The 16187-nt window shown below is 36.4% G+C and overlaps 1 protein-coding gene across 9 annotated transcripts in view; it reads right to left on the bottom strand.

Annotated features, from left to right (window-relative positions):
- Positions 1 to 3956: 3956 nt before the first annotated feature.
- LOC136835295 (probable serine/threonine-protein kinase roco11) overlaps positions 3957 to 16187 on the bottom strand; it is a 36306-nt gene continuing 24075 nt past the window's right edge. For all 9 annotated transcript variants that reach the window (XR_010852091.1, XR_010852088.1, XR_010852090.1 and 6 more), the window contains 2 exons: positions 8347 to 8487; positions 3957 to 4784 (listed from right to left, as the gene is read on the bottom strand). The gene's annotated coding sequence lies outside the window, so the exon portion shown is untranslated. The remainder of the gene's footprint in view (positions 4785 to 8346; positions 8488 to 16187) is intronic.

Here is a 16187-nt window from a genome sequence, read left to right as displayed (position 1 = left end):
GAATGTTTTGTAGGTTAAGTCAAGTGATGATAATATATTAGGTAAACTAATATTTTTTACATAATATAAAGCATTGAATTCTTGTATGGTAGTCTTGTTAGTACTTCACTAATTTGAAAGGTTTGGAATACAACTCAGCTGAACATGTATCTGTCATTCTTTTTATTCTCAATGTTAACTAATTCATAGGTTAAAAATCTTATCTTACTTTGCACTTTCCATTGATGCATTATGTAACATTCTACCATAGTTTTTTTTTCTCTCTCTCTATGCAAAGAAAAACTGTAATAGTACAGTACTTATTACTGATACTTGTGTATTACTGATGTATTGGTTCTTCTACACAGGGGTTTGTTTTCACACCAGTCTACCTTTCACTGACTTACTAATTGGGCACTGACGGGCAATGATGTGTTTTGAATTAATTACTCCTTAAAACCTTTGTTTTAAAGGACTTTCCAGACTGGAAAAGTTTGTTATTTTACAGCTAGTTTGGAATGTCCCTTGAATAAGTAGTTAAAATAGTATGAATATGTCCTGAAGGGCATTGAATAAGGCTTCCAACTTATGTCTGTACATGGTGTGTACTTTTTTTTTCATGCCCTTTATCTTTACCAAAATTTCTTTATATAAGGAGGTTTTAGTTCGAGATTTTGAAACTTTTAAATAAGTTATATGTTAAGAAACCAAGGTTTGAACTATTCAAAACACATCAAAACCTGTCCGAAAATCGTTCATAAAAAATACGTAGTCTAAGATTTTTAGGAGTACCATTTGTTAAAAACTTATTTTATTTTTCTACATAAATTATTATTGATTTAAATGAAACAAAAAGTCTTGCAAAATACAGTGCCTGGAAGGATTACCTCAGAAACACCAAGAATTATTTACAGATATGTTGTACATAATTATGAACTTCACATATCGGTTATTGAGAAACTTAGGCTTTTAAAATTAAAATTTAAAATTTTAGACCATGGAAGATTTGACAGCAACCAAGATGTAAATGGCATAAGGACAATTGTTTCCTGCCTGTACCTTGAGAACTTATGTCTCTACTTCTGTAATTAACTGAAAAAAGTGTGAAATCCTCCTTGTCTTGGGTTCTCTCCAGTTTGCTTCAGTGACGGTTCTCCTTCTGAAGTCAAAGCTGGAGTTTATAACTGGGGGTATGGCAGAGTCAGGGGACGTGTCTCCTGATTCCTCCTGTTTGAATAGTGGCCCCGGCCTTGCCACAACCATCAAGGTTAGCAGTCGGTTCCTCTCCAGCTTTCCCTCCGGCCCCCCAGTATTCCACACCGTCACCTCTGGGCGGCAGGGGGGTGGATATTTTTTGGCCTGAATGAAATACATGGAACTTAGTCGGTCACGTTCCTGGCAGTTCCATATCAACGCTTTTGGAGGGCTGTGGCAGTCTTCCTGTCCTTGGGAAACTTCTTCTTCCCCAAGAGGTTTCATTTTAGGCTGGCCCTGGAACAAAACAGCAATAGTGTGCTCACGTAAACAAGTGGTTTTGGACTCGGATTTGCTTCCATTCAGGTTTATGGTTCATTCTTCTCATAACCAACGAACGCCTAAGTGTACTCTGTCTGCCACCACTTCTCGTAGGGTCAAGGTCTACTTTTTTCCTATCAGGGCCTCCCCTGGTGTCGGAATAGTCTTAGGCAGGCGTGTTCAGGTAATCTTGTGACCTTTCCTGGACCGTGGGGTCTGTTTGCCTTAATTCAGCCACAAACCTCAGCCAACTCATCTGGTATAACTCGCCTGCGTCCAGCCCCTCAAGCTCTGATGCCCTGGCTTTTATTGGTCTTTGTGAATCTTGTAGTTTAGGAGGAAGCTTGATATTGGTCATATTGTTACTGTTTTCCTAAAATCAGTTAAAGGATCTGCTCTACTGCAGTATGGTTCTGCAGTTAACTAACACTCTTCACATAGTTTTCGAAGCTACAGTAATGATGCGGCCGCATTGGCCTCGAGGAAAGTGTTTTGTTGGAACCAGACTCACAGGCTCTTAACTTTCATCCCTAAGGTCTGTGTTCGTCTAAGACCAGTACTCCGTCCACATTCGGTTTCCTGGTCTTTGAGTAATGTATCGAGTTAGCTTCGGTAACCAACAATCATCTTGTTCTTACCTTTCCTTGTTGGGAAGACCCAAATTTTAATCAGCTTAGCTTCTAGTGTTAGTTTTCCTGTACTGTCTGCCCTGTCTAGCGGAACCAATCATTTTGGTTTCCCCTCATCAGGTAGTGTTGTTAAAATTCCTCACCCTAACTTTCTATCTACAGTTGAAGGTCCTCATTTTCGGTGGTCACCTTGAAAGTACTCCCCTTTTACAAGGTCTGTTTCTGTACCCAGTTTTCTCCTTACAGGCTCTTTTAGACAGGACCTCGCAATTTTGTCAGATCCTCTCTTTTTAAAAAAAAAGGGGGGTTACTGTTGTCATCGTGTCTGCTATTAGGCAGAAAGTATTTTCTTAATACAAGCCTATTCAGGTTCAATCCTAAGCTCATGATCTTAGACGGTGACCACTTACATTATTTTCATTACATGAATTTAGAGGACCTTACTAATGTTCAAGGTAGAATTCTCCTAGTTTTCAACGTCTCTGTTTTAAGTCTTTATTAGCATAAGAATGATGTTTATTTCTCTGTTATTATTTCACCGATCCAGAAAAAGGATTTTGACAAAGGAAAAATCTATTTCTGGGGAGGGGCCCGTGTCTCCCGGTGACCCACCCCTGTTTTTCATTCTCTCCCTCCCATGATAAACATCATTCTAGTGGGGTGGGTGCTAACATGGAATGCGGCTAGTGTTGCCTTGTGTACAGTCCGTGAGTAGTGCATGGGCTTGTATCGGCACCTCTCTCGTTGGGACTTTTGACATTGGGAATCTTTATAGGGCAGGGTCCCGTGATTGTGACAATCTCACCCTTTACCATATACGACTCCATTTCTTGGAGCTCGCTCTTAGGGTAGTAACCCCAGCTTTACATTTAGCTTTTCTCTGGTATCTAGCAACGGAATTACCTAGAAATAAGTGCTGAATGGATTATTTCACCGGGTGACACGGGCCCCTCCCCAGAAATAGATTTTTCCTTTGTCAAAATCCTTTTTTTTATGAATCTAAAGGAAGACAACATAGAGTAAGCATACTGATCAAGAATGAAATGGCTGCAAATATGATGGAAGCAGAGAATAAAGGAAAGTACAGTATAATTAAGACTAAGATGATCTCATGATTTAAGAGATTTGGTGTCAAGATAGAAAAAAGATTGGAATCGCAAAGATGAGGTGGTCTGTGAAGGGATGAGAAACACTGGGCCAGGAAAGTAGTGTATATGGAGGCAGTAGACGAAGATGTTTAAGAAGGTCTCGACATGTTGGTAGTACAGACAGACAAAGCAAAGGATGATGATGATTGGAACCAAGGTCTAAAGCAAACTCATTTCATATCTAACCCCATTAAGGCGAAGGCAGTTGTATCCATGAATAGACAACAGTTGTAAAACATCTTCCAGGGGAAGTTTTCATTAATCACGTCAAGCCTACATCAATTGAAATCCGTTCAGCAAATAAATTAATCCCAATTGTCTGGTGACTTTTATGAAGAAAATCAATTAAATATTTTGCCATTCTGTACTAATGTATGTCAAGGAATGTTTGTCTAGATTTATTTCTTTCTATTCTGTTAATTCAAATGTCCATTTTTTGGGTGTCTTCTGAATACAGTAGTTCTTCCAGTTGTATATTTTGCATATACTTCCACAGCCTGTTTCAGGATTTTTCACTCTTGTTTTTTAACTAGTTAACTTAACTTTACATGAAGTTTATAGCCAGGATTAGGTAAATATCATTGGCCATTTCAGTTTGGGTAAGAATAATGACTTATAATATTTCATTCTTATTATTATTAATTACTGCTAGTGGTGTTATTGTTGTGAAAGGAAACCCATCCTATACCAGCTGCTTTTTATTCTAATTTACAATCTTTATAATTTTATTGACATTAGTAAATATTTTTCTCTACACAAAGAGCTCCTGAGGTATGACAAAGTGTACGTATACATAAGATATATATTAAAATATGTATCTTTTCTGTAAATATTGTAACAATATTTTGTGAAAGGGTTAATGTAGTTAGCTTTAAATACAATGGAAGTAGGCAGTAAAAGGATTCATGGGCTGTGATACCACATGCAGAAAAATTATATGGTCAGAGTTGTGTTCTGGAGATATGACAATACTTACAGTCCAGTGTTAAAAAAAAACCAAGTCGTTACTTCATACTTAAGGTATTACTTGTATTTTTAATACTACTTTTGTATTCATGTTTAAAAGTTTAGAATTCAATATGCTGTATTTACCGTGTGCATGATCACTACTGGATTTTTAGCAGATATATGCTTTGAATATTGTCAGACCATTTTGTCTGGCCTATGCAGATCTCCAAAATACAGTTCTTATTGCTGTAGGTAATGGTTAAGTCAAGTGGCAATAAAGTATTTAGGATACGCTTCACTAAGTGAAATGCAAAAAGAACCCCATTTTGTTCCTTATTTCATACATAAACACTGTTAAAAAGATTTTATTTGTGGAGAATTTCATTGTAGATGTTACTTTGTCTGAATTTGCTGACAATAGGTGTAACAGCTGTTCCTGTCAGATGTGATGAGAATTTCAAATAATAATTACACACTGGAAAATTTCATCCCACATTATAACAACAAAAATTCAAGCCCCTTGGTAAGAGAAACCTACGACTAGATCAGCCATCAGCAAAATGACCTGTAAAGAAAAAGAAAATGTTACCAAACAGAATTTAAGAAAGGATTGATATGTGCAATGATTTTCCCTTGATAGTCTGCTCTTAGTTTTATCAATAGTTTGAAAGTTACTGGTGATTTGCTGTATTTGTGTCTTGCCATTTCTCTATCATTTCCACATTGTTTTTAAGAGCGCTTACTATAGTTTGCCTAAATTGAAAACCTTCATGTGCAAGTCCTTTTGTAAATGGACCCTATTCCGTTCCTCATAACAGTCTTAGTATGCTTTTACTGTAAGTGATATAACTATGCAAAGATAAAACTCAACTAAATCTTGGTAGGATTACTGTGTCATGAAAAGGTAGTTCATTAGCATCTAGACTCAGGATATATCATAAGTAACATCTTTAGTAATGATGTTTCTGAACTTTTCTTCTCTGGTTATTTGGACGTGTGGAGTTTAGATACTAGTCACAGTTGCCTGTCAATAATCTGTTGATCCTGTCAATAAATCTGTTAAGTGATTAAAATGACAAATCCACTTTGCTGAGTCCAGCTTTAATTTAGCATTCTGAGCACTGACAGTGTGGATCTTAATATACATTGTGGTCAAAAATCAGAAAATTTAAAGTGTAGAGTCTTTGTAGTTTTTGGTAAAACATTGCAGCTTTTGGTAATATGTTACTTTCTTTCCACAAGCAACTGTCCTGATAGCACCATGTTGGTTCTGACAACCTCACTTTTCTAAATTTCACATGAAATTTTCAGATGCGTAATTTATTAATTTTGGGGTGTAATTATTATTATTCATATATCACCAATTGTTAACATTTCAGAGATGGTAGTCAAAAAGTTATACAAGGCATATATGTTCAGAGGAAAGTCTACCGTATGTTGTCATGTTCTACAGCTAAATATTACGGCTTTCCTGCATCTTTAATCCGAGACTGTTCTATAAAAAAAAAAAAAAATTTTTTTAAATAAAATGACTCCTTGTTAGAATGTGCAGTCTTACCCGTCCACTGACAGTTAAAAACAGTTATGTTCAAACGTTTGAATGAGGAATAATAAAAATTGTATGCCTGCAGTTACCAGTATCTTTGTCCCAGCAAAGGTTGGTAATACTTGTAGTTAATGCTTGTGATGAAATTTTTAGACAGAAGTCTCTAATATATATACATTCAGTAGGATTTAACAATCCAGTGTATTCAGTTATTATTCAATATTCTCTGATGGCAAATTTGAGAACTGCTGTTATGCTGTTTGTGTGCTCCTAACTCAAATTGATTTATGTTTATTGCATTGAAAAGGCTCCCTTATTTACCGAGTGCATCAATAAATGTGTTACCATGATTGTATGGCACATTGCCAAAAAAAAAATTATGATCAAGTCTGTTATTAGGTTCAAAATGTTTACAATATAAATGATTACTGAAGTCGAAATAAGATCATGAATAGAAGGTACACTGTAAAATTAAGGAAACAAATATATCTGTAGTTTTAAAGCCAAATCATTTATATCTTTTTAGAATACGTGAATCATATACCAGTACTTGTTTAATTTAGGTTATTTCATTTAATGCTGAGCATTCCAATGTCTTTTGGACTTGTCTGTGGTACCAGCATTGCCAATCCTGGTATAGTTTACTGATACATATTTTTTATTAATTGTCATATGAACTGAGAACTCTTAGTATTGTTTGTTTTTATTATCCTGGCCTTTTATGTTCCGCTTAGTCTTAAATGCAACATTAAACTAGAAGTATTTTCGAGAGAATTCTTATTTTACACATTGGTATGAACATGTGTATACTGACATAATTACTAAATCATCTTTGTTTGCATTCTGGAAAAGGAATGATTGTTTATTATTAAAGTATTTTAATAGAAATCTTATGGCTCCTTCATTTTCAAAAACCATGAAGTTGACTAAAGTCTATAATATTGCTTAATTTTATCCTTAGTAAGTAAAGAAAGTATTTGCACTTCATTCATATATTCCTTCCAGTAAAAGTACACTGACAACGAAAAGAATAACCAAACTTTAAGTAGCTCTTGGGGCCTTCCGTTCATCACTAGTAGAAAGCCTCTATGCTGAATCACATATAACATCGCTCACCTGCCGAAATACCCTCCTCCTCTCTCTTGGATACTATGCCAGATTCCAGGTGAAGCTAGCTATACCTGAACCCTTCCTTGCCAAATTTACTAACAATCCCAACCAACCCCACCCTTTCTCTATCCATATGAAAACCCTTCTCTCTCTCTCTCTCTCTACATCCACACTTTCCCACCTTGGCTAATCCCCACTCCCTCAGCCTGTCCATCTATACTACACAACTTAACAAACCTTAATGCTCCCCCTCCTATTCTAAGTTTACATTTCCTAGAGCACATTTTGACACTATGCTTGCACCCCGACCTACTCAGATGGCTCAAAGTCCCTTAAAGGAACTGGGCTGCTGTCCCCTTCTCCACCAACATTTCCAACTACTATTACCACCTGTGGCAAGCATACTCACAGCAAAACTATATGCCATTTTCACTAAAACAACATCTAATCTACCCGTCATCATCCTTTGTCATTACCACTGACTGCTAATTCTTTACCTCTCATTGTTATTTTCACTGACTGCTAATTCTTTACCTCTCATCCAATCTACTGACTGCATCCAACCTGTAGTCTGTGAAATTCAAGATTGGCTCTTTAGTTTCCGGATATTGTGCAAGTCTTTGCTTCTTACCTGGACTAAGCTACATGGGTGGAGTTCTTGGGCAATAAGCAAGTGGACTCTTCGGCCCGCTCTGCAGCTTTGTTGGGATGCCAGCATTTCAAAACCATCCCATAATCAGATTACTTCCCATTCTTTCGTAACTTCTTACTAAATTGCTGGCAGTCTTTCTGGTCTGGTATCTCAAATAACAAGCACCACACCCTTAAACCTACCATGGTTAAACCCATGCCACAAGAATAAACAATGGGAAACAGCTCTACCCAACTAGAAATTAACCATTAAAACCTCATGCACTCCCACCTAATGAACAGATCCCCTCCAACATTATGTTCAACTTGTCATATCCCTCTTTCCATACCCCGTATAATCCTCATCTGCCTCCAGCACACAGTCACACACAACAGAGCCTTTACCAGCCTAACCTCTCTTCCCTGTCCTCATCGCCTTCGTGGTAATCTCAATGAAACAGACACTTCTCCACAGAATGTGTAATCTGTTTCCTTCAACAAATAAATATTCATCTAACATAACCTACCACCCAATAATTCTGGCCATGTCGTATCTAAATCAGCATAACATAGCTCCATATGGTCTCCAAGGCTTGGTGCTTGATGATAATTCAATTCAATTAAAACTAACTAAATCCCTACAAGTCCCCAGCTACTGATTACAGTCCTGTAGATTTTAAGTTCTGTCCAAGATAATATAGGAATCTCAAAAGTGCACTATTGGTGTTTTGATGTTTTATGTTATTAACTGCCTATGACTTATGAAAAATAATTATTTTTGCCACATGTTAATCCTATCACCAATATGAATTTTAAGCCTATAAACATAACGTTACCTTACCTGGCAATGGTGATGGATGAGTTATCAAAAATTTGTCAATCCATTTTTTTTTTTATAGAATTTCTCACAAAATGCTCTGGCATCATCGCTGGTGTTGACAAATCCAAATATCCTTAAATTTCCTTGTCTGCTCCAAGAGTACTGTATGTGTAGGATAGGAAATTTATTAGCTTATAAAGTATAGCAAAACATTTATATATATATAAAAAAAGCATCAGAATACAAAGCCTCAAGCTCGAAAACTTTGTTGAACGACTTGACCAAAAATCACTTTGCCAATGTGTTGCAAAGTACATTTTCCGGGAAAGAATATGAGGGTGTAAGAGGATGAAGCTTACGGTAACATTCTTAGCTAGCTAACTCATTTCTTGGATTTGGGAGACCGACACACCACTCTGCTTCTCTGGTGTGAAGTACTTTTACAAAAAATGCAACAGGTACCAATTAGAATTTGTTAAAATATAGCAAAACTTATTTGTAACTCCAGATACATTAGTCTGATCTTACTTCAGTAATCTGTAATTATTTTGCGAGCTGTGGTCTTAATAGAAAGAAGGCAACCATCATACCTATCAGTACTTTGTCGGTCATAGGTGTCCGCTATACGTATGGTGGCTGATGAAACGGTTGGCGATGTTATGTTGGCAGGTTGGATAGTGAGGAGAGCAGAAAAGTTGGAAAACATCTACCTTAAGAGACTGACTGGTGTTGGTACATTAGGACTACAAGAAGTGAGGCATTCAAGATAATATAGAAACAAAAATTCTTTACTCAGGTTTTGGGCAATAGAAAAATATTTGATCTAGACTTAGTGTGTGTTTCAGCAAGAAAATTATGGTCAAACAAAAATGAGATCAGAGATTAAGTGCAATGGTCAGCCCAGTGTATAGGACAAGTATCAGGTATCTGAAGAATTAGTAGATCTAAGCCAGAAAAAGATACTTGACAGTGGTAAGTAGGGTGTACAATATTGTAACTGGCAAGGAAAGGGATGAAACAGGGGTAAAATGTGGACAAATATGTAACAGATGGTAATCTTAATGAACTAAACAGGTGAGAGAAACTCATGATACATGGTGAAACAATGAATTCATCATGGGTAAAAAACGATAGAGAAGGCCTGTGAAAACTGCAAGAGTATCTATGGATAGCTGTAAACCGCGCTTAGATTGATGAGGTTAAAAATATTGGAACTGGACTAAAATGAGGATAAAAATATTGAGACTGGACTAAAATGAAGTAAAGGAAAGGAAAATGGGGGAAAAAAACTGGAAGGATGCCGGAAAATTTCAGGAGTCCAAGAGAGAATATGAATAATTTGAGCAATTTATCTAAGAATTGTTATACATCAAACCAGTCATGAAGTATAGAAATTGGACGAGAGGTAAATTTTGACTGTATAGTGGAGGTACAGCGAAACAAAAAATAAAAATGGGAAAAACACCAGGACTGTTTAATATCGACGCAGAAAATCTTAAGAGTAGCCACAAAAGAGTTGTGGTCCCATGGCCATCAAAGCAAATTAAACCTTGGTCACAAAGCCAAGAAAACCCAGAGCAGTCAAATAAGATAACTGATTGGGAAACTAACAGTTTGGACCCTTTAGGTTACCTGTACTAGCTCACCCACTTACTACCGTCCGAGTACTTGGGCTAGCTGTACCACCCCACTGAAAAGTTTGATTATTCGTTGCTTACTTCATAATATAAATTTTTTCCTTTATTTAGGTTGGTATACTAGCCTCATTGGTTCCTAATTATTACTTTAATTTGAAGTAAATTATCATCCCCATTTCCCCCTTAAATCATTCCAGATTAATAAATGAACCGAAAAGCAAAAGATCTTCACTTCTCAGTGGCTTTTGGCCACGTTCAGTGGATTTTCGGCAATACAGATCTCTAATTTGCCCGCTACTATCCAATTTCATCCCCTTCAAACTACCGATATCTAACACTGGCTTAGTCTAATTTGTATTTACACACTAAATCTGATATTTTAGATTTCTTCGAAATGTGTCTTGCAAAAGCAGATTTCATAGGAATCGACAACGGTAGCGAAAACGAAGTAGATTTATTATAATGAGGTTTGGTTGAAATATTAAACGACATCTCGTCCGATTCTGACTCAACTTGGAGTGTGTTGTTGGCGAAAGTCTGTGACCATCCCCCGAGAACTTCTGGACGAAAATGATAAGTATTTGGGACGAGGAAGGAAAATAATGAATGGAAAAATATAATGCAGATGTGATCCGCTTACGTATATATAAGAGGGACAGAAACAGAGATACTGAGCAGTTTTGGTAACATCTATGAGAGAGAGAGAGAGAGAGAGAGAGAAGTTTTAGTAGCGTATCTGCAGAGAGGAAGAAGTAGTTTTGGTAACATCTGCAACAAGAGAGAGAGGTTTTATTAGCGTATCTGTAAAAAAAGAGTAGTTTGGTAACGTATCTACAAGAGAGAGGTTTAATGTGTATCTGAGAAAAAGTAGTTTTGGTAACGTATCTACAAGAGAGAGAGAGAGGTTTTAGTAGCGTATCTATGAGAAAAAGAGTAGTTTTGGTAACGTATCTACAAGAGAGAGAGAGAGAACAGTTTTGGTGATGTATTTTATGAGAAAAGGAGAGTAGTTTGGTAAAAGTATTATCGACAAGAGAGAACAGTTTTGGTAATGTATTTATATGAGAAAAGGAGAGAGTAGTTTTGGTAACGTATCGACAAGAGAGAGAGAGAGAACAGTTTTGGTAATGTATTTATATGAGAAAAGGGAGAGAGTAGTTTTGGTAACGTATCGACAAGAGAGAGAGAGAGAGAGAGAGAGAGAGAGAGAGAGAGAGAGATCCCATAAAGTATCAACAATGGAAGGTAATGAGGTAAGGTATAAACAGAATTTGAGCACAAACAGGGTTTTTTTATGGATTTTCATCATACCATCTTTGCATAACGCATTTTTAAACTTAAACCGAAAATTTTGTCTGTCGTTTCAGTATAACATTTATGCCAACAAAAGAGAAAAATTTAATTGGGGATAAACTTCATAAATGTACTGGCAAGGTTTCTAAAAAGGGCTCCCTCACGGAAGTTACACTGTAACATTATCAAGAGATTGTTGTGATTTTCATGTTATTCTGCGGCTGTGACAAATTTTCATTTAATTTTAAGAAGTTTGAAATAACATTTCAGTTCAAGAACGCCTGACTATGACACTGGTTACTATTAGAAAAGAGGAATACGCTGGGACTTGGACCAAGTAGGTTTTCAAAAAGTGAAGAAAATAAAAGATACTAACATCAATGATTAAAACAAATTTTTAAAAGACCAAAGAGTATGTGGAGAGGAGGCGGAAAGTGAGTTGTTGAATGTTGGTGGATACAATAAACTCAATTGACCTTCCAAGGATGCTGATGTTACTTATTTATTCCATTATATATATATATATATATATATATATATATATATATATATATATATATATATATATATATATATTATATATATATATATATATATATATATATATATATCATATATACTATACATACACACACATATATATATAAAATTTAGTCTTGCAAGTAAATATTCGATTAACTAGAATATATAGGGCTCTAGTATGGCTGATCCATTTACTATAAAAAAGCAGCCATTTGCGATTTTTACACGAAAATTTTGAAGATGTTCAGCTGCTAGACGACATACAATCCCAATTACATTTCTCAAGTACTGGCAAATATTCAAATAAAATCATAAAGGTACCATCGGAACCCTCCCGTCATGAAGTTCAGCAAATGCATGAGCGATGTTCATGTTAATCGTCGTTTAAGTATTCTGTAAGATAATGCTTTTGGTAGAACTAAATAGTAGCCGCGAAATATCCTGCCTTTCATACTGTTATTTATATACTGCTAAATTAACTGGGAAAATTGTGATAAAATCGGGCGTTAACCAATAAAATGATCCCACTTTTGTTGCTAAATACTTCCGAAGGAAAAAGAACCGGTGCGCGTGACCTATATTACAAATACTTAAGTTTTACCTAAAAATTATTCATAGAAAACATTACAATGTAGTTTTATAGAAAATAGAGAATATCATTCGATGACAATTCTATGATATTTGTGCACAGTCGCTAATGTGATCAATTTCATAAATATTAAGATTTTTTATTGCCGTGTTAACATTTTCATCTCACGCAACTTTTGGAACCACTGTAGACAGTTTGCTCTTCCTGGCTCCTAAACCCTCACTCCACAACACAGTTGCGGGAACACTTTTCGTGTGAGTTAGAGAACTTTTTAATGATAATTTTACTTTACAGCTTTTCTCTTACATACTGTATTATATTATTTAAACCGACTCTGAATTCCCTTGTTTTTTTAATGTCTTTAGCTTTACTTAATTTAATAATACATCAGACTGTTTACTTTAATCCTTGTCTTGCCTAGGATATGACCCAACCAACTTCCCTTTACCCAAGACCCTTCAAACATCGGCTAATCATGTGGGTGGAGCTTTCGTGACAGCCGTAGGGGGGCGGTGGCCGAGGTTTGACCTGTTTTCCTTACATTTATGCAGTACCGTCTGATCTGTGTCACGTTCATTAAGTACCAGCAGCCATGCAAAATGGAAGAGCTGAACGCCTAAACCGGAGTTTACTACCCATAGCATGATGATCGAGTCTGGAGCACCACAAAAATTCTGGACTGCAGCCATTCTTCATGCAAATTGCATCAAGAACAGAACAATGTTAATGGCCATAAACAAGATTCCATTTGTGCTCTGGAATGGAAAAAACCTCGAACGTGACGACCTGAAACTTATCAAAGTGTTTGGCTGTGAAGGTTGGGTTACGATGAGGGAGACTCCAAAGCTACAAGTTCGAGCGGAAAGATGTGTCTATATGGGAGTGTGTCCAAACCAAAAGGAATACAAATTGTGGAGCATCAATAAACAAATCATGATCAATGCCATAAATGTTGACTTCAAAGAAGAAATTTACCCTTTCAAGATCAAGGAACCAGCTGTGAAAACCACAACAATGAAGCAAACAGCAGCAACTCCTTATCCGACCCTGACACTGACAACACCTACTGGGAGAACATTTTCTCTGATGATGACACCAACAATACAAACCAGGAAAACAGTCAGGAAAATCAAGAAATTCCTGAAAACCAGGAAAGTCAAGAAAATCAAGATGATCATGAAGAAAATTATCAAGAGAACCATGATGAGGAACCCAATTTGAGGAGGTCCCAAAGGGCAAAGAAACCAAAGTAGTGCCAATCTTGCAAGGTCAAGACAAATTTCTTGCATTTGCCAAACGATCCACTGACTGTCGAAGAATAACTCAATTTTCCCGACAAAGACAAGTGGGAAGCTGCCATGCTGCAAGAATGGAAAAATTAGAAAGCATGGACACCTGGAAAATAGTGCCATGACCAACGGGACAAAAAGTGATTGACTGCAAGCGGGTATTCAGATGAAAACAGCGAACTTGGTGAGGTGATGATACACAAAGCAAGACCTGTAGCCAGAGGGTTCTGCCTAACACCTGGTGTGGACTATCACACAAAGCAAGACTTGTGGCCAGAGGGTTCTGCCTAACACCTGGTGTGGACTATCTCGAGACTTATGCCCCTGTAGTGACAAAAACAAGCATTAGGCTGCTATTAGCCTTAGCTGCTGAAAATCCATGGTCTGTTGAACAGCTTGATGTAAATTCAGCCTACCTCAACAGTGGACTCAAGGAAATCATATTTATGGAACCACCAAGGGGATGTGAAGTTGCAGACAGAAAACATTTTGTTTGTGAAGTGGAGAAAAATAGGCTATCTACGGTTTGCCTCAAAGCAGTAGAAACAGAAATGAAGAACTGGACGAGAAGCTGACAAAAATGGGCATGGTTAGACCTAAATTTGACCCATGCATCTACTATCATGAAGCAAAAACAACAATAATTGGAGTTCATGTAGATGATTTCATCACTGCTGGAAATTCAGATGCGACTTATTTCAAGAAAGAATTCAAGAATTATTATGCCATAACCGTCTAGGAGAGGCATAAAATATTTCCATTAAATATATCAGAGAAGATCCATCAACAATTCTGATTCACCAGAGAAACTACAAATCAAAATCTTGCTGAATCAAAAGGGTTGTCAACTCCATTAGCCCTAAATTTTAGCAAGAAGTCCCAGAAGATGAAAAATGTAGTGCAAAAGAATACAGAGGAATCACTGGTAGCTTGTTACACCTAGTAAATTGCACTAGGCCTGACACTGCTTTGCAGCCAGCACTGTGCCAGAAAAAATCAAAACCTCACAAGCAAAATCTAAAGTTTGATTATCTACGAAATCTCAAAACTCATTTTAGCTTTGCTACTAGAAAACTCAAGAATAGCTAACAGATGGCTGGATGCAGACCGTTGATGGAAGATAATCCATCACTGGAAAAATTCTAGCAACATATCATGGAAAAAGTGAGGCAACTACCTCAACAAATGGATGCAGACCAGCAACAAGTGTAGTAGTTTATTTTAAAAACTGTTTAGGAACTTGGATTCAAAATTTTGTCAACAAACCAACAGAAATATGTTGACAACCAGTTGCCATAGCCTTAACATGGAAATGACACTCATTGCTCCCAGAGATCAAAGTACACTGACACCAAGCACTTTTGTGCTAGAACAAATCAACCTGATAAAAATCAGCATCAGTACGTTCCATCAAGAAGAATTTGGCTGATCTTACCAAGATTATCTGCACAGAGAGGACCCAAGAACTAATCACTAAGTTGGGACTATGTCTACTGTAAAAGTACCATTGATTTAGACAATACCTTACTTGTCACTTACACCAAATAATGGTTTTATTATTGTCAAATTTGCAAGTTTCTATTTGCCAATTATTTTGCAATGCAAATCTATAATTTACTTATTCTATTACTAATACACATTGTTTGCATATTATACTGTAAAATGTTTGACATCTAATCAAATCCTTTTAGTACAGCATTGTATTCTCTATCACCTTGTGTTTGTGTACTTGCATATCATTTACTGTACAGTAAGTTCCAAAAGTGAAGCTACAAATTTCAGAGGATTTCGTTCGAAATTCACTAACTGGAAACTACAAAACATAGCTGAAAAACTTTATTTTTTTTTACATTGAAAGCTCCATCAAGCAAAATAAAGTTAACATATGATGCACAAATATCAAATCTATGATATTTATAAAAATCATTAGAAAAAATTACGGAAATAGTAATTATTTCAAAGTACAGTAATTACTTCAAACTACAGAAACGAAACATTTTGAAATTTTCGTTCAACACAGGATTACCAACATTACCGTTGTATATTTCGAGCAATGTGGAAACAAATATTTAATACCATAGTGTATTATCAATTATGTTAGCGAAAATACATAAAACCATGCAAGTATCAATAGAATATAAAGGGAAAATCTCAGTAACATTAAACATAATCAACCATGAATGCACCTAGATTCAACAGAGAACTTGGGTGTGGTTGGTAGTTCTGATTTTAACTTCTAGGACAAGACCATTCGGACTCTACTTTAGCTTTGGCTTCGGTTTCGACCCACGACACAAACGTAACATTATCCACCCAGCCTATGAATCACCAGCCGTGTCCTATTAGGGTTGGGGAGGGGGGCGACTTTGACCCAATACCCCCATCGCCAGCCAATAATATTGAATAACAGGTAAATCAGTTCCCTCCTTCAGGGTAAACTTGATTGCAACCAGGTTTTCTGTTACAAATATAGAGGGCTTCCCTAAATAATAAAAGTGTTCCCAAATCATTCAAGTCTAACATCCACCAAGC

This window comes from Macrobrachium rosenbergii, chromosome 55 (genome assembly GCF_040412425.1).
Source record: "Macrobrachium rosenbergii isolate ZJJX-2024 chromosome 55, ASM4041242v1, whole genome shotgun sequence".
In the NCBI taxonomy this organism is placed as follows: domain Eukaryota; kingdom Metazoa; phylum Arthropoda; class Malacostraca; order Decapoda; family Palaemonidae; genus Macrobrachium; species Macrobrachium rosenbergii.
This window is presented reverse-complemented; position numbering and strand designations above follow the sequence as displayed.